The sequence below is a fragment of the Oenanthe melanoleuca genome, chromosome 7 (assembly GCF_029582105.1).
Source record: "Oenanthe melanoleuca isolate GR-GAL-2019-014 chromosome 7, OMel1.0, whole genome shotgun sequence".
Lineage (NCBI taxonomy): Eukaryota > Metazoa > Chordata > Aves > Passeriformes > Muscicapidae > Oenanthe > Oenanthe melanoleuca.
In genome coordinates this window covers 36,660,554-36,683,561 of record NC_079341.1, presented here as the reverse complement: position 1 = coordinate 36,683,561, position 23,008 = coordinate 36,660,554, and the positions used below count along the sequence as shown (strand labels likewise).

Below are 23,008 nucleotides of genomic sequence, written 5' to 3'. Positions count from 1 at the left end.
GCAGTGACATGGTCCTGCTTTCCTAATGAGGAGGAACAGAGATTATTGTAACTGAGAAAGCCTTTCCCTGAGGAAATGCTCACTTTGCTACCCATCCAAGCCCTTTAAATTGCAAAGCCTTGTATAAAAATAAGCAAACATTGCAAGCCAGTGGCCTGGAAAATGTAAATTGGGTACCTTACCCAAGATAGGGTCAGATAGCTCTGAGAAGGGGAAGGAGCAGAGCTCTCAGGGATATTTCAGGCTAGCTGGAGTCATACCAAAGGCAGGCTGAAAGGATTTCTCTGCTCTGATGATGTTCTCCCTTCCTGGATGCTGTTCACACATGCCTGCCAAAAATGACTTATTACTGATGCTCCACAGCACTCCTGAAGAATAAGGATCTGGAGACTCTTTTCCCTTTCAGAATGCACCAGATTTGTGCGAGGGGCACAGAAGAAGTTTCCTTGGCTGCACACACCTTCTGCCTGCTGAAGTCACTTGGTGCAATTGCTGTGGATTCAGCACACACATGGAGCACTCTGGGCTCCATGCAGAGCTCCCAGTCCTGTCCAGTGAGAGTTACCTGAGCTGGGGAACAGAAGCACAAGGTTTGCTGCTGTTTGCCAGAGGCGGCTGGGAATGCTCTGGGGGAGGTGAGATCAGGCTGAGGCTTCCTGTGGCTTCCTCTCATTCTCTGGCCTTGTTTGATGGAGGAACATGGCCCTGGCCCTGCACCCACCTGCAGCACGGCTGGGCAAAGCTTTCACCAGGGAGCAAGGGGTCAGAATGGTGGATGGATGAGTGGACAGATGGACAGATAGCTGGACACCTGAGTGACCCTGTGGCAGGGCAGGGTCCCACCCAGTGCCTGGGCTGGTAAAGGCTGTGCTTCCATGTCTCCCTTCCATGGCAGAGGATTTCTGGGCACATGTGGAAGGGTCCACACCTGCACAGTTCAAACCATCCCACGATGAAACAATTTTCCCAAGCACATGGACAACTTCTTAAATATTTTCTTAGGAAAAATAGTGTTCCAGCACAGCCAGCTGGGACATCTCTGCCTGCTGATCAGCAAAGCCCCTGCCCTGCTACAGCCTCTGACCCTCGTGTGCTTGGTCCCAGGCAGGGACCTCCCCTTTGATGGCAAAAGGGACAAGATTTTGGAGGGTGGCCCTGCTGAGTGAGCAGGGACAGAGTCCCCTGGAACCACAACTCTGTCTGGAATGTCAGGCTGAGAACTGGTGGGCAAGCAATGTGGTGTTTGTCCCTGCTGTGCCCAAGGTAAAAGGAACCAGTGTGTTCTGTTTAAGTAAACATGATTGCACCAAGGGAAATGGTTGGATTGTGCTTTTGGCTCCCCAGAAGTGACATTGAAGAGAAGAGACAGCAGCCACCACCATGGCCATTCAGGTTTCAGGGCCTGTCTGGCTCAGCTCAGCTCTCTGCCTGGCCAGTACAAGAAGTCCCTCACCTTTGGTTCCTTCATCTGATTTTTTTCCCATGGTTGTTCTTTGGGATGGCTTTCAGTAAATCCCAAACTGAAGTGTGGCTGTTCTTTTCCTACCTCTCCTTCTTGCCATGGCAGAGGCTGCAAAATGGAATGGGGTAGAATAACACAAATTGAATTGAATCTAATAGAATAGTGGACTAGGATAGGATAAAATACTGAAGTAAAATGCTTTCAGTTGAAAGGGACCTGCAGTGCTGATCTAGCCCAGCTGCCTGCCTGTTTCTCCTGCTCGAGGCAGCATGGGGAGGTGGGGATGGTGAGAAGCAAAGAGCACTGGCCCAAGTGAGCGTTTGTTTGTTCCTGATTCAGAGCTAAATCCAGTCTCTCCAAGTGCCAGGCAGTGGAGCTGTTACCATATGTGCTAGAGATGACAAATAAAGCACCATGAAGTATACGGCACAGTAACATATGGCAGTGTAGACAGGCTCTCGGCAAGGGAAGGGCTGGGGAGAGCCAGCTCTCCCGCCTATCCGACACCTCTTGTCATGTTCGATGCAATTTTAGAACAGACAGCGATGGCAGCCTGTGCTCGGCAGGGAGCTCGCCGCGCCGTGTCCTGCCAGGGCTCTGCAGTCTTGCTCCCCGCCAGCCCCAGCACAGCAGCGCCTGCTCCCCTCGGCTCGTCTCTGCCTCCCTCCCGCCGCTGCTGCAGCTCCCGGAGCTGCTGATGGATGGGATGTTCCAGCAGCTCGGCCCGGGCTGCCAGGAGGGGCAGGGGGTGCTCGGCCAGGAGCTCCTGCAGCCCCGCCCGGCAGGGATGCGAGCCTGGGCTCAGCTCACAGCTCTGCTTCCATACCAAGGGCTGATGAAAATCCCCAGTCCGAGGGATTCGTGCATTCTTCCATCCATGACTCCTGGCAGGGATGTGAGCCTGTGCCCAGCTCACAGCTCTGCTTCCATACCAAGGGCTGATGAACATCCCAGTCCGAGGGATTTGTGCATTCTTCCAGCCATGACTCCTGGCAGCCGGCAAAGGGAGCAGCAGAAGCACCAGGGAGTGTTTTACCTGACAGGAGGCAGGCCATGTGCCAGCAGTACCAAGATTTCCTGCTCCCCTTACCTGCCCTGTGCTGCAGAGCCAGAAAAGCGAACGCAGGCAGCAAAATGAGGATTTTTATCAGCTGTTTGCTCCGGCTCCATGTCTTGCCTTGTTTATTAGTGGTATAAAGCTGCTCTTGGCATTGGGAGCAGACAGTAAAACACTCTCCAAAGGAACCAGGCTCCACAAACCCTCGGGGCACTCGAGTAATTGCAGCTTGTCAGGACGTGTTTCCCCTGAGGGGAAGCACTACGCAAAGCCATTTATTTCAGGCAGAAATCAGCTGCCTGACCTGTGTCGCTGTTCAGGATTTACTCAGGAGCTGCCGATCTGCCAGTCCGTGGCGCTCCAGAGGAGGGGCTGAGAATGCAGCCGCTCCACTGCGAGAACGTCCCTTAGAGTCGTGCACAAGTCACTTTTCCCACCATTCCCTGTCTGCAGCCTTGCCCCTGGCGGTGGGATTCACCCCGGAACAGGCAGGGGTTGCCTGCCCTGCCCCGGAGCTGCTGGGCTGTGCCCAGGCTCGGGGTTCCCTGTGCCCCAGGAGGTGAGACACCAGCTCTGCCCGTGCACGCTCAAGGGGCACCAGGCTGGCCCTGCACATGCCTTGGGAAAAGGCTCTGCCTGGCTTTAAACCCAGTGGCTTGGTGCTGTTTGTGCTGACTACTGCAGGAGCAGGGGGCCTGTTCCAGCTCTGCCTGGCTCCACAGGGATTGCTGCTGCCCATCCTGGACAGACTCCTTCCCTGGCCCCACACGGATCCACTCCACAGGAAATGTTTCTTCTGGCATCCTGCTTCTCCCAAGGCTGAGTTCCTTTCATTCCTCAAGGCAGGATGACATTGAAATAAGAAGGAAGATGAACAGTGGGGCAGTTTGGCAACAGGGGACCTTTCATCCTCTCTGGGTAGGTTCCCCCTTGCCTTCCTGCTTTTGGTTCCCTTCCCACCCCACAGGGACAGGTGAGCTATTGCCTGCTGGGAGCAGCCCCAGAGGTTTGTGTAAAGGCCCATTTTGCTGGGACAGAGCAGGGATGTGGCCCCAGAGAGCAGCTGTGTGGGAGCAGACACAGAACCAGCAGTGGAACCTGCAAGTGAGCCCCTCTCCGCCTGCTCTATTCCTGCCCAGGGCTTCTCTGTTCTCCAGCTTTTGAATCCAGATGGTGCCTGGGGTTTCTTCTCTTTTCTTTTCTTCCATGGGTATTTTTATCCTTTTGTCTTTCGCTCCTTGGGCTTGTGGGTGCCTGTTGCAGGCGCCAGTGCCTGTGGGTGCAGGCGGGAGGGAGGGCTGGGAGGAGGTTCAGCCGCAGTAAGGCGAATGACGCAAGGCCCGGGCGCAGTTCGTAAAGCCCTGCTGCTTGTCAAGCCCAGTCACGTCTGACAAACAGCACAGGGAGCAATTCCCCGTAGGGAAACGTGGGGCTTAGGTGGCAGAGCCCCAGCACTGAGCCCCAGGCTGCCCTCCTGCCCGTGTGCCCCACACTGATGCAGTGCCCACAGCTGGTGCAGGGCTGGAGCACGGAGTGAGGTGCTCCTCAGCCCTGGCAGTGTGCTGCTCTGGGTGGGAGCTGCTGCATCACCTCGAGTGCTGCATTTCTCAGGATCTGAGCTCACTGAGCACGGCTGTTCAGACACCTTCCTGCACTCCATGGAGGATCAGGGGCTTCCATGCAAGGGCAGACTGACACTGGCCCCACTATTTCAAAATGAAGCATCCAGACCCTACTTTATCCAACTTTACTGAGATGGAAACAGATAAAGGGAATAAATGCTGGTTCCAGAGGAGGCACTTAGTTCTGCTGGTGCTGGCTCTGCATTTCAGTGCCCTGTGGAGATACCTCCAACAAAACCATCGCTGCCTTTCCTCTTTCTTCTCTGTACCCAGGTAAACCAAGCAGGCTTGAAATCTGGGGTTTTTCCTTTTTCAAACAAGTCCTTTCACATCATATTTTCTGTCCCTGTGTCCTTTCTCCTCCTCCAGGGAGGCTGGAGAGGGAGAGTTTGTCCTGCACCCCTCCCTGACCTGCTGTCCTGCTCCACCAACATGGGAGCCTGAGCCAGCACTGGGCAGGCAGAGATCATGGAGCTGGAGACAGGTGGGAGAAGCATGTAAAGGGTTAAAAATAACCACACAAAAATCAAAATGCTCTTTTGCATCCATCAAGACCGACCCCTGCCTTTCTCTGCAGCTCTGAGGGCCAAGGACCTTGATGGAAGTACCTTGAGGAATCTGGCACCTCCATGCTTCAAGGTTTTTAAGGTTTGAAACCACCAAGCTCAGGGCTGGCTGGGATGGCACTGCTGGCTGTGCCAGCAGGATTCAGCAGGAGCATCTCTGTGCCAGGGCCCCGGGCTGGGCTGAGGGGTCCTGTGGGTGCCCAGTGGGCTCCATGCAGGTGCCGAGGGTGGCAGGACAGCCCAGCTCCTTCTGGGCCTGGGAGAGGTGGTACTGTCTCACTGCTTGATGCCAGAGCTCCTCTAGCTGCACTGCATTTCTAACATGCAACAATCCTGTGCATTTCCCTTGTGTGGGAAGGTCAGGATCAGAAGCAAAGCCCTGCAGTGGAAGGCAGGGCTCTCCAGCATCCTGCATGGGAATGCAAAAGCACTTCATGTGTCAGCAGTGCTTGCACTGCTCTGCTGAATGAAGAGATGTTCTAAAATACCTTCATTGTGATTTAAATGACGGGCACAGAGCATTAATCTCTGTCAGATAAAGCACAGGGCAGATCTGGAGCACATCTGCAGCGGGATGTGCAGTGCTGCCCTGGGGAGTGGGCAGGGATCCCCTGCAGCTGCCAGGCCCCTCCTGGTGCTGGGAGGCTCCGGGTGAGTGTCCGTGTGTCCCAGAGCCGGGCACGGGGAGGGGAGGCAGCTGTGCCACCCCATCCCCCTCCTGCCCGCTCCTTGCTGCAGCCCCAGCGCTGGCTGTGGCAGTGATTGCTGCCGTGCCCCCCAGTGCCCCGGGAAAAGCCCTGGCTAACGAGGGAATCCTGCATCCTGTCTACCACGAGTTAATTTTCAGAGAATATTTCCAGGCGCCTTTCAGCGTCTGCGGCTGGAGCTGGAAGGAAGGAGACAGGTGCCACCTTGTGTGGAACGTTCCTCCATGCAGCGGGACGCAATTCCTTTCCCCTTTCCTTTTCTGTGGCGTCACGGCAAGCTCCTCCCGGAGGCAGGGCACAGGCAGCTCACACAGCCCCTGCCAGCTGTTAACAGCCCCTGCCAGCTGTTAACAGCCCCAGCCAGCTGTTAACCAGTCCCTGCCAGCTGTTAGCAGCCCCTGTCAGCTGTTCAACAGCCCCTGCCAGCTGTTCCACAGCCCCTGCCAGCTGTTTCGCAGCCCCTGCCAGCTGTTTCACAGCCCCTGCCAGCTGTTAACCAGCCCCTGCCAGCTGTTCCACAGCCCCTGCCAGCTGTTCCACAGCCACAGCAGCGCAGAGCCCGCCCAGCAGCAGGCATGGAGGATGCAGCTTGCTCAGTTACAGTGAAAGAAACCCCAGGAACAGGAGGGGTGCCAGGGGGAGAGAGGCTGGACACGGCCTGGGAATGTGTGCTGGCAGCACAGAGACCCCCCTGTGTCCTGGGCTGGTCCCAGTGTGGGCAGCAGAGAGGGGAGATTCTGCACCTGCAGAGCTGCCCCAGCCCTGGGCTCTGACATGAGAGGGACCTGGAGCTGCTGGAGAGAGTCCAGAGGAGCCAAGGAGCTGCTCCAGGGATGGAGCCAGGCTGGGGAGCTGGGAATGTCCCCCTGGAGATGGGGAGGATCCAGGGGGAGCTCAGAGCCCCTTCCAGACCCTGAAGGGGCTTCAAGAGAGCTGAAGACAAACTTTTTATCAGAGCCTGTTGTGACAGAACAAGGTGTAAACTAAAAGAAGAGAAAGATTCAGATCAGAGATTAGGAAGAAGTTCTTGGCTGTGAGGGTGGTGAGGCCCTGGCACAGGTTGCCCAGGGAAGCTGTGGCTGCCCACCCCTGGAAGTGTTTACGCAGCAGCTGGTCCCTGTTTCCCATCCCCTGACCCAGCTCTTGCTGTGCTCTGGGGCTGAGCTGGGGCAGCAGCACCCTGCTACGTGCCACAGCACATTGCAGCCATAGCTGATCCCACAGGAGAACAGCCTCCCAGAAAGGACCCTGCAGGTGCAGCCAGCTGGATTGTGCTGGGCTCACCCAGGGAGAAGGACATGAGGCAGCCTGTACCCTCAGCCATGCCAGGCACACAGAGCTGAAGAAATCTGGGCCCTCCCAGAGTGGTTTATTTAAATACAACAGCACCTCATGGCACACACTGGCTGTGCTGGGCTGTCTGCCCCCTGATACACTGCTGGGTTATTTCTGTCACCTCCAGTATTGACACACATTCTCCCTCTGTCCCTTCCCAGCTGTCCAGAAGCATCACAGTGAGCAGTCTTCAGTTCCCTGGCCCGAGTCAGACTTGTCTTCCCTATCCAGCCTCTTAGTCAGCTATTTAGAGGAAAATAAACTTGATGCCTGCCTTTAGGAGAACAAAATGATGAGAACTGTCCTCCTCTGGCTGCTGCTCCCTCAGCCTGTCCTCCCTATCAGCTGCTCAGCCCTGTCCCTTGCTGCTCTGACCCCACTCCTTGTGCTGTGGAGGCATCAGAGTCCTGGTCTCTCCTGGAAGGTAGAGACCACATCCAGCACCTCCTCTCCCCCTGGGTCTGCAGTCCTCCCCTTTCCCCAGTGTCTGCCCTCAGGATAGAAGAGCCATGTCAAGGCTGCTGCAAAGTACCCAATATGGTTTTCAGCTCAGACCCTGACCATTATCTCCAATCAGAAGCAGCCTGTCACAGAGGGGTGCAGGTGATGAGACCCTCCTGAGCCCTCGTGGGGTGGGGAGTCTTGAGAGGCAAGTGAGAGAAGAACATGCAGGTGCCTGAGATGGCTGCTGGCCCCTGCTTTGCTCCAGCAGAGTTGAGGGCTCCCTTGGTTCAACCCCAGGGAGAGACATCTGGAGACTGGCTCAAAAATCTGCAGGCTTAAAAAAAGGGATTTTTTTCTGTATTGTCAGACTGAGCCTTTGGCATTTCCATCTCGAGCTGCTTGTGCAGTCCTGAGGGTCAGAGGCATCTCCTCCTGTTCTGCACAGCCCTGGGGTGTGTCCAGAGTGTCCAGGACCTGCAGTTCTGGGCTGACCCTCAGGGGCCAGGCTGGGAGCCACTGCTGTCCTTCTCCTGCTGTGCTGCTGGTGCCGGTGCAGGTACTCGTGCTGGTGCTGGTGCTGGTGCTGATGCAAGTACTTGTGCTGGTGCTGGTACCAGTGCTGGTGCAGGTACTGGTGCTGGTGCAGGTGCTGGTACCAGAGCTGGTGCAGGTACTGGTGCCGGTGCTGGTGCTGGTGATAGTGCCAGTACTGGTGCAGGTACTGGTGCTGGTGATAGTGCCAGTACTGGTGTAGGTACTGGTGCTGGTGCTGGTGTTGGTGCTGGTGCTGGTACCGGTGCTGGTACTGGTGCTAGTACCAGTTCTGGTACTGATGCTGGTACCGGTGCTGGTACTGGTACTGGTGCTGGTACCAGTTCTGGTACTGGTGCTGGTACTGGTACTGGTGCTGGTACCGGTGCTGGTACCAGTTATGGTACTGGTGCTGGTACCAGTTCTGGTACTGGTGCTGGTACTGGTGCTGGTGCTGGTGGCTCTCCCCGGCCACCCCGAGCTGCTGCTCGCCCTCTGTGCCCAGCCTGGCGCGGCCCCGGCCCTGAAGGAGCAGGGGAGGCTTTGGGAGCTGCAGCTGGGCCTGGCAAGGGGACACGAACAACATGTGTTACAAGCCCTGGAACTCAAATATTTTGCTGCTATAAATGTTAGCAGCGAGAGCTCTCGTTACATTGAAATGCCAGATGACAGAAGCAGAGGCCAAAAAAAGCTCCTTCCAGGCCGGCAGAAGAAGAGGGGGCGGCTGTGCCATGGGACACGGGCTGGCACGGGGACACCTGCTATGGGTACGGGGACAGCCTGGCTGCCGTGAGCAGTGCTGCTGTGCCTGGGCAGGGCTGGGATGGGCACTGGGACACCTGCTGTGGGTACGGGGACAGCCTGGCTGCCGTGAGCCGTGCTGCTGTGCCTGGGCAGGGCTGGGATGGGCACTGGGCAGGGCTGGGATGGGCACAGGGACAGCCTGGCTGCCGTGAGCAGTGCTGCTGTGCCTGGGCAGGGCTGGGATGGGCACTGGGCAGGCTGGGATGGGCACAGGAACAGCCTGGCTGCCGTGAGCCGTGCTGCTGTGCCTGGGCAGGGCTGGCATGGGCATGGGGACAGCCTGGCTGCCGTGAGCCGTGCTGCTGTGCCTGGGCAGGGCTGGGATGGGCACTGGGACACCTGCTGTGGGTACGGGGACAGCCTGGCTGCCGTGAGCCGTGCTGCTGTGCCTGGGCAGGGCTGGGATGGGCACTGGGCAGGGCTGGGATGGGCACTGGGACAGCCTGGCTGCTGCGGGCACAGGGACAGCCTGGCTGCCGTGAGCAGTGCTGCTGTGCCTGGGCAGGGCTGGGATGGGCACTGGGCAGGCTGGCATGGGCACTGGGACACCTGCTGCGGGCACAGGGACAGCCTGGCTGCCGTAAGCTGTGCTGCTGTGCCTGGGCAGGGCTGGGATGGGCACTGGGCAGGGCTGGGATGGGCACTGGGACAGCCTGGCTGCTGCGGGCACAGGGACAGCCTGGCTGCCGTGAGCAGTGCTGCTGTGCCTGGGCAGGGCTGGCATGGGCACTGGGACACCTGCTGCGGGCACAGGGACAGCCTGGCTGCCGTAAGCTGTGCTGCTGTGCCTGGGCAGGGCTGGGATGGGCACTGGGCAGGCTGGGATGGGCACAGGGACAGCCTGGCTGCCGTGAGCAGTGCTGCTGTGCCTGGGCAGTGCTGGGATGGGCACCGGGCAGGGCTCTGGGGGGGCACTGGCTGGGCAGGGAGCAGTCCCCAGCCCCGGGACAGAGCTGCTCCGTGTGCCACCTTTGGTGCTGGACATGGAAAGGAGCTCTCATCATTCCCACCCTGTGCCTGACCCCAGTGCCTCCAGAGTGGGAGCTCCATGGGCTGAACCTTGGCCGGCAAAGGCTTCCCCCCCCAGTGGGGAGCAGCTTTCATCATTTATGTTTCAGAGTCATTTCAATAAATTCCAGTTGGCTGTTCCTGAATACCACCCGGAGCAGAAAGGAACTGTGCAGCACTGTGAAGTGAATCTTTGCAATTAGAGAACTCGAGCACTTTTTGGTGGGTGTTTTGCTGAAAACAAAGCGCTGCATGTGATGGGTTTGGAAAGCACAGGACTAATTACCAGTGCTATTTTAAAAAATGGCATGAAAATGAGTTATGCTGCTAATGCTCAGATGCAAGAACATGGTCTGCTTAATTTAATAATACTGTGTAATTTGTGTAAAACCAACTTGGTAGCAATTATACACTATTGTTAATTACTTGGAGCTGAGTTCTCCTCTCTGTGCACACGCTGACTTGCACCTGGCTCCCCAAAGTCCATGGGGTTTGTGATCTGAAGATGCACACCAGGTAAGGACCCAACAAAGGAGACCTGGGGAAGGTGCTGGGGGTGAGCTCTGCAGAGCTGCTGGGACAGCAGGCATGTCCCGGTGCTGTCCCCACACTCCTGGGACAGCAGGCATGTCCCTGTGCTATCCCCACACTCCTGGGACAGCAGGCATGTCCCGGTGCTGTCCCCACACTCCTGGGACAGCAGGCATGTCCCTGTGCTATCCCCACACTCCTGGGACAGCAGGCATGTCCCGGTGCTGTCCCCACACTCCTGGGACAGCAGGCATGTCCCGGTGCTGTCCCCACACTCCTGGGACAGCAGGCATGTCCCCGTGCTGTCCCCACACTCCTGGGACAGCAGGCATGTCCCCGTGCTGTCCCCACACTCCTGGGACAGCAGGCATGTCCCGGTGCTGTCCCCACACTCCTGGGACAGCAGGCATGTCCCGGTGCTGTTCCCACACTCCTGGGACAGCAGGCATGTCCCGGTGCTATCCCCACACTCCTGGGACAGCAGGCATGTCCCGGTGCTGTCCCCACACTCCTGGGACAGCAGGCATGTCCCGGTGCTGTCCCCACACTCCTGGAGCTGCTGGGACAGCAGGCATGTCCCGGTGCTGTCCCCACACCCCTGGGGATCCCAGGAGCTCTGCATGCCGTGGAGCTGCTGGGACAGCCTCTCCAGTCTCCCTGTGCCTCACAGACGCCTGATGGAATACGTGTACTGCCATTGATCACAGCTAACTACCAGCACAAGCTCTTTAATTGCAAGCCCCAGTGCTTCCTGGGCTTTTCTCAGCAGCTGTGCTCGGGCCAGTTGCTGTACTGGGAGGGGCGGTGATGCAACTTCACTACAACTGCCAGGATTGCTTGTTTGCATGCATATATACAGATATATATTTAGAAATCTCCTCAAGGCAGAAGAAAATAATTCCTGACAAGCAGCAGCATGGAAGGTCACCTGGATTATTATTTCTGTACCGCAGCTCACCTCTAGCATATAAGCAAAGTCTTTAAGTGCTGATGTTAATAATGCTAAGGAGTTAAAAACCTCAGCAGCTCTGAAGGCAATTATCAGGCTGGCTTTGTCATGCACAGCCTCATTTTGTGCTGCAACAAAATGATATTTTACTGTGTGTTTTAGAAGGAATAACAGTGTTTGTTAGTGGTGCTTTTTGCTGTTGGGCTCTGTCTGTCCCCAGGACCCCTCCCTGTGTGGTGCTGCTGGCCTGGGCTGGACCCCCAGCCCTGCCTGCTCCCCTCTGCTGGTCTGGAGCAGTGCTCACTGCTCTGCAGAGCTTGAAGAGGCACAGGAGCCTAAAGGAAAATGGTTTTAGCAAAGGAGGGGCCTGGTCTGGGCTCCAGCAGCCCCCTCTTTGAAACATTTCCTCCATGGCATCTTTCAGCTGTGTGAGCTGTTCCTTCAGTCCCAGAGCATTGCAAAGTGGTCTGACTTGAAATCCCAGCTGCACTGGAGAGAGGCAGAATTTATGAAGAACCAAGGCAGTTCAAGTTACCATGGAAATAGTTTCAAAACAGAGAAGCCCCATTTTGCTGTACTTGTAGTCTTGGGAGGGTTTTCTGTGTGGAAGGAAGGCAGGGTGAACTCGCCCCACAGCTCAGGGTATGCTCTGTGTGCTGTGTTCTGGGGCACACAGACTTCTGAAGACATGTATTTGCATAACATTCATATGTTTATTCTGATGTCTGTGGGTGGCAATTTGTGCCCACATGGACATGCCATTATTACACCTGATTAATGCAAACATGGTCTGGGAAGAAGTTCCAGACTGTTCCCCAGCATGGAAAAAGCCACATGAGGTTCTCCTGCTGGGAACTGCAAGACCCCAAATTTAATCACACTCGACTCCTTGCAAAGCTGTGCAAGGTCAGCTGTGTGAGAATAACCCCATCAAATCCACCCCACCTTTCCTTGGGGGACTGTAAAATAGCTGACAAGCCAGATGCTTTACCAGCCTCACTGTGCCAGCGTGGCATCCGAGGTACAGCCACAGCCCCGTCATCCTCCCCAGATCTCAGAACTGGCACTTCTGGCTCTGAGATGGCACTGCCAGCCACTAACCCTAACACTTTGTGCTAACCCTCTCAGACTGCAGCCCTGGTTTTCTTCCCAAATAATGTTATTACAGATAAAATTCTAATTTACAGCTGGAATTTCCTATCAACAATCGTGTTACTTATAAAAAAGATAATTGAAAAAACCCTGCGCTGTTTGTAAAGCAAATTTATTTGTAAGGATGCTTATGATGATAAAGAAGAAGTGGCATTCAAAAGAACAGAAAAATATCCTGTTTATAGATTATGCTGAGATTACTTCAGTAACCTAAGTCTTCCCTCTGTTTCAGTATTAATTAGGAATCAGTGGCATGTAAACTGTATGTGCTGCAGCTCCAGGAGGCTGTGGGCAGGAGCTGCCTGATCCCAGTCCCCCCTGCCTGAGAACGAGCACTTAGCAACAGCTGTCCCTTGGTGAGCCGTGCGTGGGTTACTCAGTGACAGCCTCCAAAATCCAGATTCTTCTGCCAGATGTAAAGCAGGAACTTTCCATGCCAAGGGCTCCTGAGCCATGCAGCTGCTGGTGCCTCCTGGGAACCCTGCAGGCACTGGTGAGGGGTGGCTCAGCCCAACAGGGTCACCCTTTCCTGGGGGCTCAGATAACCTCATGGGCTGCCTGTCCCAGTGCTGCAGGCTGCAAACAGGCAGGTGGGTGTTCAGGAGTCTTGGCTGCCAACACCACCTGTGGGGTCAAGGGAAACTTGGCACTTCTGGAAATGTAGCTGTTTGGTTAAATTTTGAAAAGCTGTATTAGATACCCAACCTTTAGTCTTCTTTTGGAAAATGGTCCTTGTTAGAGCTGTATTTTCTGCCGAGGAACACCTACACTGGAGCTACTTGAATGTCACATTCAGCTACTTGGCAGTACGCTGTGGAAAATCACTGGCCTTGTGCTGTTGAGCCAAATGTAGACCTATTTGTATTTTTAAGGGAATTAGTATTCTTTTCTCTGTTTAAAACATTCCTATTACTCATAGTGAGTCAAATCCTGGCCCCATTTGGAGGGCTGTGCACAAATGGGAGCACAAATGCTCATTGGGAGCACTTCCCAAGCCCTCCATCCACCTGCCCTTTCCCAAAGGAAGGAGCTGAGATTGCCCCCCATGCTGTGCCAGCCTGCCTCGTGCCACGTCTCCATTCTCCTGCTTCACTGCCCCCAGTTCCTCACCTCCTGCTCACGTTGCTGCATGTCTGGAGGAAAAGCATAACCGTGTCCCTTGTGGCACAGGAACAGGCTCAGAGTCACACTGGAGAAGACACCCTGTGCCATGGGGCTGGGCAGAACCTGTGTGGGGCTCAATAATACTGGGGATTTCCCATGTACTTGGTCTGCTCAGCACCGTTTGGATTTATTTGAAATGTAGAATGTCATGTGTCCTTAATCCATCACATCGTAATGTAAGGGCTCTGTTGACAGTAATTGGATGCAGTTATTCTGGAAATCTGCTTTATTTTCCCCTTTAGGAAAAGCCTGTGCCTTTCCAGGCACCTCAGTGACATTGGCTCTGTGCAGCTGGCACGGGGACACTGGCTCCACCCAAAGTCAGGGTGTTTGCATCATGGTGACCTTAATGTACTGGAGGTGTCCCTGTCCCCGGAGGGGCAGAACAAGATGGGCCTTAAGTCCCTTCCAGTCCAAACCATTCTGGGGTTCTGGGATTTGGAGTGTGATTGACGTACCATGGTTGGAAGAATATATGATTTTGGGGAATTAATTCAGGTGGATGAGTGAGAGTTAAAACTTGATGAAGAAAGACACCTTCAACCTTAAAAATTATGACATGACAATAACTACCTTAATAATAATTTGGTGTGAAAATTGGAGTCAGATTATTTTTTATATAAAATTAAGCACGTCTGTCTTGTAATAGGATATTTGCAGTCTGGCTCAGCCCTGGGTGCTGTGTCCAGCCCTGGCTCCTGGAGCTGAGCAAGGGCTGGAGCATCTCAGTGCCCAGGGAAGGCTGAGGGAGCTGGGGGGCTCAGCCTGGAGAGGAGCCCAGAGAGAGGGGCTCAGCCCTGGCTGTCACTGGGTGTCACTGAGTGTCCCTGGGTGTCACCGAGTGTCCCTGGCTGTCCCAGTGTGTCCCTGGGTGTCACTGAGTGTCTGCTGTGTCCCAGCGTGTCCCAGGGTAGAGGGAGGGCTCCGAGCAGGGCCCAGCAGTGGCACCAGAGCCAGCACCCGGACCCGGACCCGGACCAGAACCCGGACCCGGACCAGAACCCGGACTCGAACCCGCGCCGCCATGCCCGCTCCCGCCGTGTCCCCGCGTTGCCGGCAGGGGGCGCGCTGCGGGCTGCGGGCGGAAGTGACGCGCGGCCATTGCCGGTGCGGGCGCGGCCCCGCCCGCGCTCCTTTGTCAGCGGAGCCGCCGCCCGCGGCCGCCCCCGGCCCCGCGGCCTGAGCGGGGCAGCACGGCCAGCACCGAGCACGGCCAGCTCCGTCCCGCCGGCCCGAGCGGGGCATCGCCGAGCACGGCCAGCGCCGAGCACGGCCAGCGCCGCCAGCTCCGCCCGCTCAGTCCCGCCGGCCCAGCGGTGAGTGCCCCGCAGCGAGTCGAGGCCGATCAGGGAGGGCTCGTGGGGCCGGCGCCCCGGGGTGCGGGCCGGGGGCGCGCCAAGGCCCGCGGGGTTCGGCTTGCCCTTTGCTCTGCTTTTTACGGACTCGGCTGTTCTGGGCCGCTGCAGTTCATTCGCTCCGCGGGCTGCCGGGGCCGGTGGAGCTCGCCCGGCTGGGAGGCGCGGAGCGCAGCGGGTCCCCGTGGGTGTGCTGGCGCTGCCCGCGTCCGTGCGCTGGAGCTCCGAGCTGCGATGGGCACGGCGAGTTGCAGGCAAAGCCCCTGTGCCAGTTCAGCTGCCGAAGGGGGTTCTGCCGCCGCCAGAGCCGCCCGTGCGGGGAGGCTGCGGGTCCTGAGCCCGCCGGTGTCCGCAGCCAGCCCGGCCTGGGCTCGGGGCGGGATGGGGCAGCACGGGGACGGGATCGGGGCAGGGTTCGGCCAGGGCGGGGACAGGATCGGGACAGGGTCCGGGCAGGACAGCACCTGGCTCTGCGGGGCTCTGGCCGGGCAGGAGCGCGGCCCTGCAGCAGGCACTGCTGGCTGTGCACGTTAACCTGAGGCTCTGAGCACACATGCTGCCCTGTGCAATCTGGGCCATGGAGAGTAGGGGACTGCCCAGGCAGGCTTTCCATCTCTGTCTATAGAAAGTGCTAAAAGAACTTGTTTCTAGCAGTGCTTTTACATAAATTGAAACTAAACCACTTTGTTTTCCAGTAATTGAGAGAGCAGTTCACCTTCAGCAGGTTCTCAGAGAGCTGGGGTTCATGTGAGTGTGCTGGAGGCACCTCAGGATGATGTTATGGTGGGAACTTCCAGGTTCTGGACTGAGCTGCAGAACTGGCACGTTTGTGCAAAATCACTTTTTAAAACGAGGCATTGAGCTCTCAGAAGAGAACAGATTCTTTTTCCAAATCCTGTGTGTTTTTATGGTCTGCATTGAAGCCCATCTCAGCTTCTCCTTGAAGAAGACTCCTGTGGCTCTAGCAGTTAGCACAAGTCTATTTTTAAACTTTCACTTTTCTTTTGTTTCCTGTAATACGATCTTTGCCATGATGCTTATACTCATCTTCAGAGGGACAGTGGTGACCTGGAATGCAGCAGGCACTTTGCAAATACTCTGCGAGCTCTGTCCTTGAAGGGCTGGAGCTGTTTGAAGAGTGCTGGGGTGCCTTGCAATTGAAATGGCAGAGCTGGAGTCCTGGCTCTGGAGAGCTCTCAAGTGCACGCTGGGGCCTTTGATGGCCGAAACTTTTTTTTTTGTTTGAGGAGGAGGTGTTAGAGATCTGTTTTAAGGGAACAAAAAGTTCCTGTGTGCCCTGTGCTCTCCTCAGGAGGTGTTAAGTGTGTGCAGTGGTTGCAGAGGTTTGCCTTCCCTGGGATTTGTTTGCTGGGATAAGAGCTGCATTCCTCTCTTTCAGGGGGTGGGTGTGTGCTCCTTGCCCAGTGGCACAGGACTCGGGAACAGCTCCTGACTGCAACTCTGCCTGTTTGTGTCCTCACACTGAGTGAGAGCTGTGTTCTGTTCTGTCTTCATTTTGGGACGAACTTTAAGGTCTGTTACTGTGATTTAATTCATGCCTCAACCTCCTCAGTTTGTAAATAATCAACTCTTCCAGGCCCAAACCATGGTTAGGACAGAATTTTATCAGGTGAGGCTGTTATTTCAATGAAACAACTTGAGGGGAAGAAAACCCGTTATATGTTTTTACTTGTAAGTCTTACAATGTGTCTCAAAGTTTCAAGCTGGGGAAGGGAAGTCCTGCTGACCTGGTGCTGATGGCATTTCCAAGGTGCTGCCGATACTCTCTGCCTGAGTTCCACTGCCCAGGAACCGTTGTTAACTGGGGGTTTGTATGATTTATTAGGAAATAAATTTAGAAAATTATTTATTAGGAGAATATTTTAGTTGCAGAGCTGTTGAGTTTGCTGCCTCATGTTTGTACTCTGTAGAGAAGAGGGTGGCTGTGTTAGTTACTGACAAAATGAGATTAGTGTGTGCAGAGGTTCAGCCTCGCCCTCCATGGCACCACTCAGAAAGGGATTTTGGCCATATTGTGTTCCTGGGATTGCAATTCAACATGCTTTGAGAATTTATTGTATGCCTTAGCAGCTGAATATTTGATATTCTGGTGATTGTTCACGCTCTTAGCACGTGTGAAAGTTGGTTGTGTTTTTTGTGCCGAGGTGACCTGCTGAAGATCACCTCTAACACTGAGTAGAAAGATCCTTTTGCAGGAGAATGCAAGTGTGTGGAGGAGCTGAGGTGAAAGGGGAGGCTAAATATAGCCATTTCCTGCAGAACTTATCTGCTTTTCAGGCTGGCTTTCCAAATGGAACTGGTGTCTTCCAAGCCCTCGGTGAGGGTAGGAAGAGAACATGGGCGGGGGAAAGAACACCCGTGGGGTGTTGTGAGTGGGCTGTGTTTGTGGTTTTTGTTTTTTCCAGCCAGCTGGTACTCTGAAGTCATGCTTAAATTTAATGAAAGCCCGATGCTAAAATAGGATCTAGGGACAGCCGTTGTGAAATAATTAGGCACCCGTTCAGCCCTTCTTGTCCCTGCCAAAAAAAAGCTACTTGAATTCATCTACATTCTTGGTGTTGGAACTCTCAAATGGGCATATTGCTACCTGCTCAGGGGCTACAGCAGATTGCAGTGGTGGAGCTGAGTGCTCTGTGCATGAGGATTCATGGATGCCACAGAGCTGGATGGCAGGCTGGCCTCAGCCAGGCTCTGCACCTGGGCTAGGGGATGGATCAGTTACTTTAGAACCTCAGGGCAGTCAAGACTGGGAGAGTTTGAGAGCATCTTAGTTACAGAGATATCAGATGCTATCAAAATCCTCCCCTTTTGAGCACTGCTGTGCTTCTGTGGCCACATGTAAGGCATTTATATCCTGCTCATGCCTGTATGTATCTGTAAAAATCAGGAATGGTGGTCCTTTGTAGCAGTGTTGGGAAGCTGAATTCACATGTGTTTGAAAACTGTTTTGCGATCACAAGTTTGTAAAATGTTGTTGGCTACAAAATTTGTGGAATTCCATGGAAATGCTTTCAAGAAACTCTTTTTTTCCCACTATGTTTGCAGCCAGAACACGGTTTTAGAGTAAGGCTTTCAAAGGCACAGAAGTGCAGTCAGTTGCAGTGAGTGGTTGTAGTGCAGTGGTGTTCTGTGTTACACTGGACCCTGAGTTTGCATGTGACCGAGTCTCAGGTGATGGTAATCCCTCCTTAACTTGTGGTCTTCTGGAATTGTGTGTGTATGGTGCTCACAGGTTCCTGTTGCGGGGTCATTTGCATCTGTAGATTGAGGCTGTTGAGAGCACAACAAGTTTCTGCTCTGGGGAGAAGATGCACAGAGAGGGAGCTGTGGTTATAGAGCAGCATTGGAGAGCAGCGTTGGAGCACAGCTTTGCCTGAGCTGTCTGGGATGCTGTGTTCTGGAGGGACAGAGCAGTGTGCTGCAGTGCAGTGGGCACCCAGCTGTTCCTCTGTGTGGGACAGGCAGCAGTGCAGGCACAGGTGCTGCTGTGTGTGCTGGTTCAGGTGCTGCTGTTCCCTGGGAGGCCAGAGCTGACCTCATGGCTCGTGTCTCTGCTCCTGACACTCAGCATCAGGCACTGGCTCCGTGTGCTGGGGTGCAGCCCCTCTGTGGCAGGGCTCTTTGATGTTTCCTGCCTTTCTGCAGTGCCTCCCCTTGCTGCCTGCCCTGCTGTGCTGTGCCCAGCTGTGCCAGGGCTCCTCGGGCAGCATTCTCTGGTGACAGCCTGCTTTGCATTCCTCATGCCACAGCTCTGCAGCACCTCTCAAGCCCCCAGACTGAGGTCCCTTATCCCAAGGCATGGAGTTCTGGTTGAGCAGAAGGGCATTGGGAGTCCCTGAGCAACGGGGATCATCAATGTCCTTCAGCTCCATGGTTTCTTCCAGCTTGGGACCTGTTTTAGTTTAAAGTTGGCTCAACCTGGTTTTGCAAGGCTGGGTGAGGTGGTGTGTAAATAAACTGACTTGCTAAGGGGGGAATTCTTGAAGGGAAATACTATAGAGATCTTAAAGTGTCAGAGTAGATGGAAAGGTAATTCCTTATTACCTCTTAGGTAATTCCTTATTGTGTAAGAAATGAGGAATACCGGGGGTAATCAATTGTCAGCAGCTTTACAATGAAAACCAATAGTTTTCGTGTGGTGCCTTGAAGCTATAGACTGTGGTGGGATATTCAGGAGACATTGTTCTTTTGAGGAACTGCTGGATCTGTTGGTAAGCCTGAGGGGGGCCAGTGAATGCAGTGACTCAGATGCAGTTTTGGGCTTGGTAATTTACCTCTGACTGGGAGCTGTAGGGTTGGGGGCAGAGGGGAGTGGAAGAATGACACTTTTGTGCTGTGTCCTTTTGCTTTTTCCTGAGCATCTGCTCCTGGCCTCTTCTGCAGTCAGGTATTGTTGGTTGGGGTGTGTGTTGTTGGTTGTTTCTCCCCTTGGTGTGCACAGGCAGCTCAGTGGCTCTCACCCAAAAAGTCCTGTTGCCACTGCATCCCCCCTTCTGGAACACTCCTGGAGGGTCAGGGCAAGTCACTGTTCCCTGCCTGTGGTGCTGCTGGAAAGATGGGTCTGAAAGTGTCTGGAGCTTGTTGTAGAGTAACTCCAGTCTGCTTTAGGGAAAGGAATGCTCTGGCTTTAAGAAGAGCTTATTAAAACCAAGACCTCCAGTTTGGTGATTGTCCAAGGCTGCCTTTGGAGTCACTTGTGTTGTCTGAAATAACCAAGATGGAAATAGAAGATTGTGAGGGGGAACACCAAAAGCTGTTATCTGGGCCGTTTCACAGAAGATTTGTTGCTGCAACACTTAACCCTCTGTGGTGAGTGCCTGGAATGTTGCTTCTCAGCATGCAGAAGCTGGTCATCCTGTTGGGTGGGAACTGGAAGGGGCACTTGTTCCTTGTCTCCCAGAGCAGCTGCAGTGAGCTGTGCTCACCGGAGGTCGGGACTTTCTTGTTCTGACTGCAAGCCTTACCTGTGCTAATGAGCTGCAGGAGAGAGGCCAGCAAACACCTCTTGTAATTGCAGCTCTGGTGTTTGCCTGGCCAGGGTCCTGTGACAGCCTGGCTCAGGGCAGTTTGGAGCTGCAGTGGCTGCTTTGAAGTCTGGGAGCTGCTGCTCCCTGTTCCAGCAGCTCCTCCAGCCCTCCCCGGGATGCTGGGGGTTCCAGGCTCTGAGCTCTGAGGCACTCGGGGTTCCAGGCTCTGAGCTCTGAGGCACTCGGGGTTCCAGGCTCTGAGGCACTCGGGGTTCCTGGCTCTGAGCTCTGAGGCACTCGGGGTTCCTGGCTCTGAGGCACTCGGGGTTCCTGGCTCTGAGGCACTCGGGGTTCCTGGCTCTGAGCTCTGAGGCACTCGGGGTTCCAGGCTCTGAGGCACTCGGGGTTCCTGGCTCTGAGGCACTCGGGGTTCCTGGCTCTGAGGCACTCGGGGTTCCTGGCTCTGAGCTCTGAGGCACTCGGGGTTCCAGGCTCTGAGCTCTGAGGCACTCGGGGTTCCAGGCTCTGAGCTCTGAGGCACTCGGGGTTCCAGGCTCTGAGGCACTCGGGGTTCCAGGCTCTGAGCACTCGGGGTTCCTGGCTCTGAGCTCTGAGCACTCAGGGCTGTGCTTGCACAAACCTTTCTGCCAGCTGCTCGTGGCAGGGGAGTAAATCCTGCTTCTCCTCCATGTGCTGCTGGTCCTCCTGTTCAGGATCTCTGACCATGTGGTACCATGGGTATGGCTTTCATTTGTTTAAAACTTAGTCTGCCTTTGCCAGGTTACTTCTAACGTGGGTTAATTCCCAGTTTTTTTGCTGGGGCTGCGGGGTTTGTGGGGTGTGAGTGGCTGGGCAGATGCAGAGGGCTCTGGGCGTGTTTTGAAGGCTGGTGCCTGGCTGGAGTGCCCCTGGAGTGTTGTCGTGCCCTGGCCTGATGGAGCTGCTGTGCTCTGCTCCAGGGACAGCTCCTGCAGCTTTCCCTGCTGCTGGCTTGCTCCTGCTCTGCCTGCGACTCCAGGTCGTGCTCAGACACGTCTTTGGGGCCCCCCATGCCTGCCTGCCCTCCCTTCTCTGCAGGATGGTGGCCAGCAGTGGCCAGCCTGTGCCCAGAGCTGCCCATGCTGCTCAGCCTGGGGTGGGTGATCTGTGCTGTCAGCTGCTGGAATGCCAGGTACAAGAGATGAGAGAAAAATCTCCCTAGGAACAAATGTAAAATTAAACAAAATGCGTGTTTGTATTAGTCAGCCTAAACCAGGCTCAGTTATTTAGGGCACTCCATTGCAGTAAACTTGTCTCTTGTATTTGTGTGGGAGGACTACAACAATTAAAGTCATTTTAAGGCTGAATCTGAAAAGTGAAAACAAAACGTAAAGATAATTGTTTGGTTTAAGAGAATAGGAATTGTACTGTATTATCTTATGATGCACCTGTGTTAGAGAAGAGATAGGTGATACACTGCAGATTGGTATTTGCTGTGTCCATGCTGCATGTCCATACTACACATTAAAACTCTCCTTGACTTCTTAAGGAGTAATAATTTTTTTTTTATACTTTTTAATCCATTAAGTTGCAGCCCTTACTGCTGCTGAAGTGAACTCTCTGCTGCAGCTGCAGTTGTGGGTAGCAGCCTGCTAGAACATTGACTTTGATGGCATGGGCTGGGCAAATCCCAGGCTGGAGTGATAAACAAAATAGAGAATAAAAATTTTCTGTTCCCCAGAAGCTGCTGAATAGAACTTAAAGACTTAACTGGCAAAAAAGATAAAAAGATATAAAAGTATGTGCACAGCATGGTAAATGTGAGTGGAACCAGTGGATTATTCCGTCTGATTTTGGGATCAGGAAGATGATTTGGCAGTGGAGTTTGTGGCAGTCAGTCCTGTAGGGTTGCACTATGTGCTGCTCCTTATTTTCTGTTGTCAGAACAAAAACATGTACAGCTTGCAGTGCACCAGTCTGAGTGTTAAATTAGCAAATTCCTATCTCCTTAGGAGTGGAATTGCAATAAGTTGTGCATTTAAAAAAAGAAGACTATTTTTAATTTGACTTGTAAATACTGGCTCAAGTTAAGTGATAAAAAAGAGCATTTGAGATATACCCTTAGCACATGAAAAAAGTGGTGATCCTTGTGAATTAAAAAAAACACTACAACAAAATGGAGGGGTGTGTTCTATTGATAATTACAATAGAAAAAAATAAATGCTTGGAAAACGTAGGAAATTATTTTCTGGACGTGCATTCTTACCTATTGAGCATTGATCTAAGTGACTTTTATTCCAGTTGACCTTTATTTTTGTACTGAGTTGAGAAACCTGTTTAGATCCTGATCTGAATGAAATGATGATGATGAAAATTGCCACACAAGCCCCTTTTTACTGCACCTGTGTTCCTTCTGGGGGTGGTGTGGGGCCGGGGTGCTGTGTGCTGCCTGGGAGCTGCTCCCTGCAGAGCAGCACAGCTCTTGCTTTGGTGGCCTGTGCTGTGTGCCCTGCCAGCTCCAGACACGTCTGTGGGAGCACACAGCACCTCTGTGCTCAGCAGCAAGGCCAAACCTTCCGTGCAGCCTCTCCTCCAGCTGCTTTGCAAAAGGGGAGCCCTCCCTGTCCAGAAAGAGACATTCAGGTTATTTCAGGTCGCTGGGGTAGAGGGGCTGCTCAGCAGGGTGGGCTGTGCTCCCCACCCTGTGTGCTCTGGAGGTGGCTCCTTGCTCCTTCCCCCTTGTCTGTTCTCGTGCATCCTGCCCTTGCCTTTTGCTGTTGGGCCTGTGCACTTCTTAAATTCTTGAAGAACTGCTTGGCTTGGCTTTTGCTCTCCCACATTGATTGGTTGTCAGTTGGGCCTTTACAAATGTGCCAGAAATGCCACGTAGACACTTTAGTGTTTGTGGACCTGGCATGTTTGCATCAGCCTCCAGAAGAGAATAATCTGAATAACATGTCCCAGCTTGCTGAAACAATAGGGTGTTTTTTATGTCTTGGTGTACGTATTTTGCACATTTGTAAGACTCATGTCATACCTCTAAAGCAAACCTGGGCATGGTTGTTCTGCAAAACCTGTTCTGAAATCTAAACCTATTTATTCCCTTCCCTCCATACCTCCAGCTTCCTTATGACACAAGTGATATTTTGAAGAGTGAATCAATATGACTGTTCCTAAATTATGGAAATAAAAACCTAAGCACCATCAGAAGTCTGAAAGACAGACGATATTTCCATTCCTGTTGCGAAAGTGGTATGTTTTAATGACTGGAAAAGTCTTTGACTTCATCTTTTTGGTTGAGATTTGATCCTGGACATTTAAACCTTCAGAGAAAATATGTATTGGACTTTCATG

The 23,008-nt window shown here is 54.0% G+C and overlaps 1 protein-coding gene across 1 annotated transcript in view; it reads left to right on the top strand.

Moving 5' to 3' along the window:
* The first annotated feature begins 14,431 nt into the window (after positions 1-14,431).
* The window catches only part of ACVR1 (activin A receptor type 1), a 44,347-nt gene continuing 35,770 nt past the window's right edge, over positions 14,432-23,008 (top strand). The window contains exon 1 of the mRNA XM_056496751.1: positions 14,432-14,648. The gene's annotated coding sequence lies outside the window, so the exon portion shown is untranslated. The remainder of the gene's footprint in view (positions 14,649-23,008) is intronic.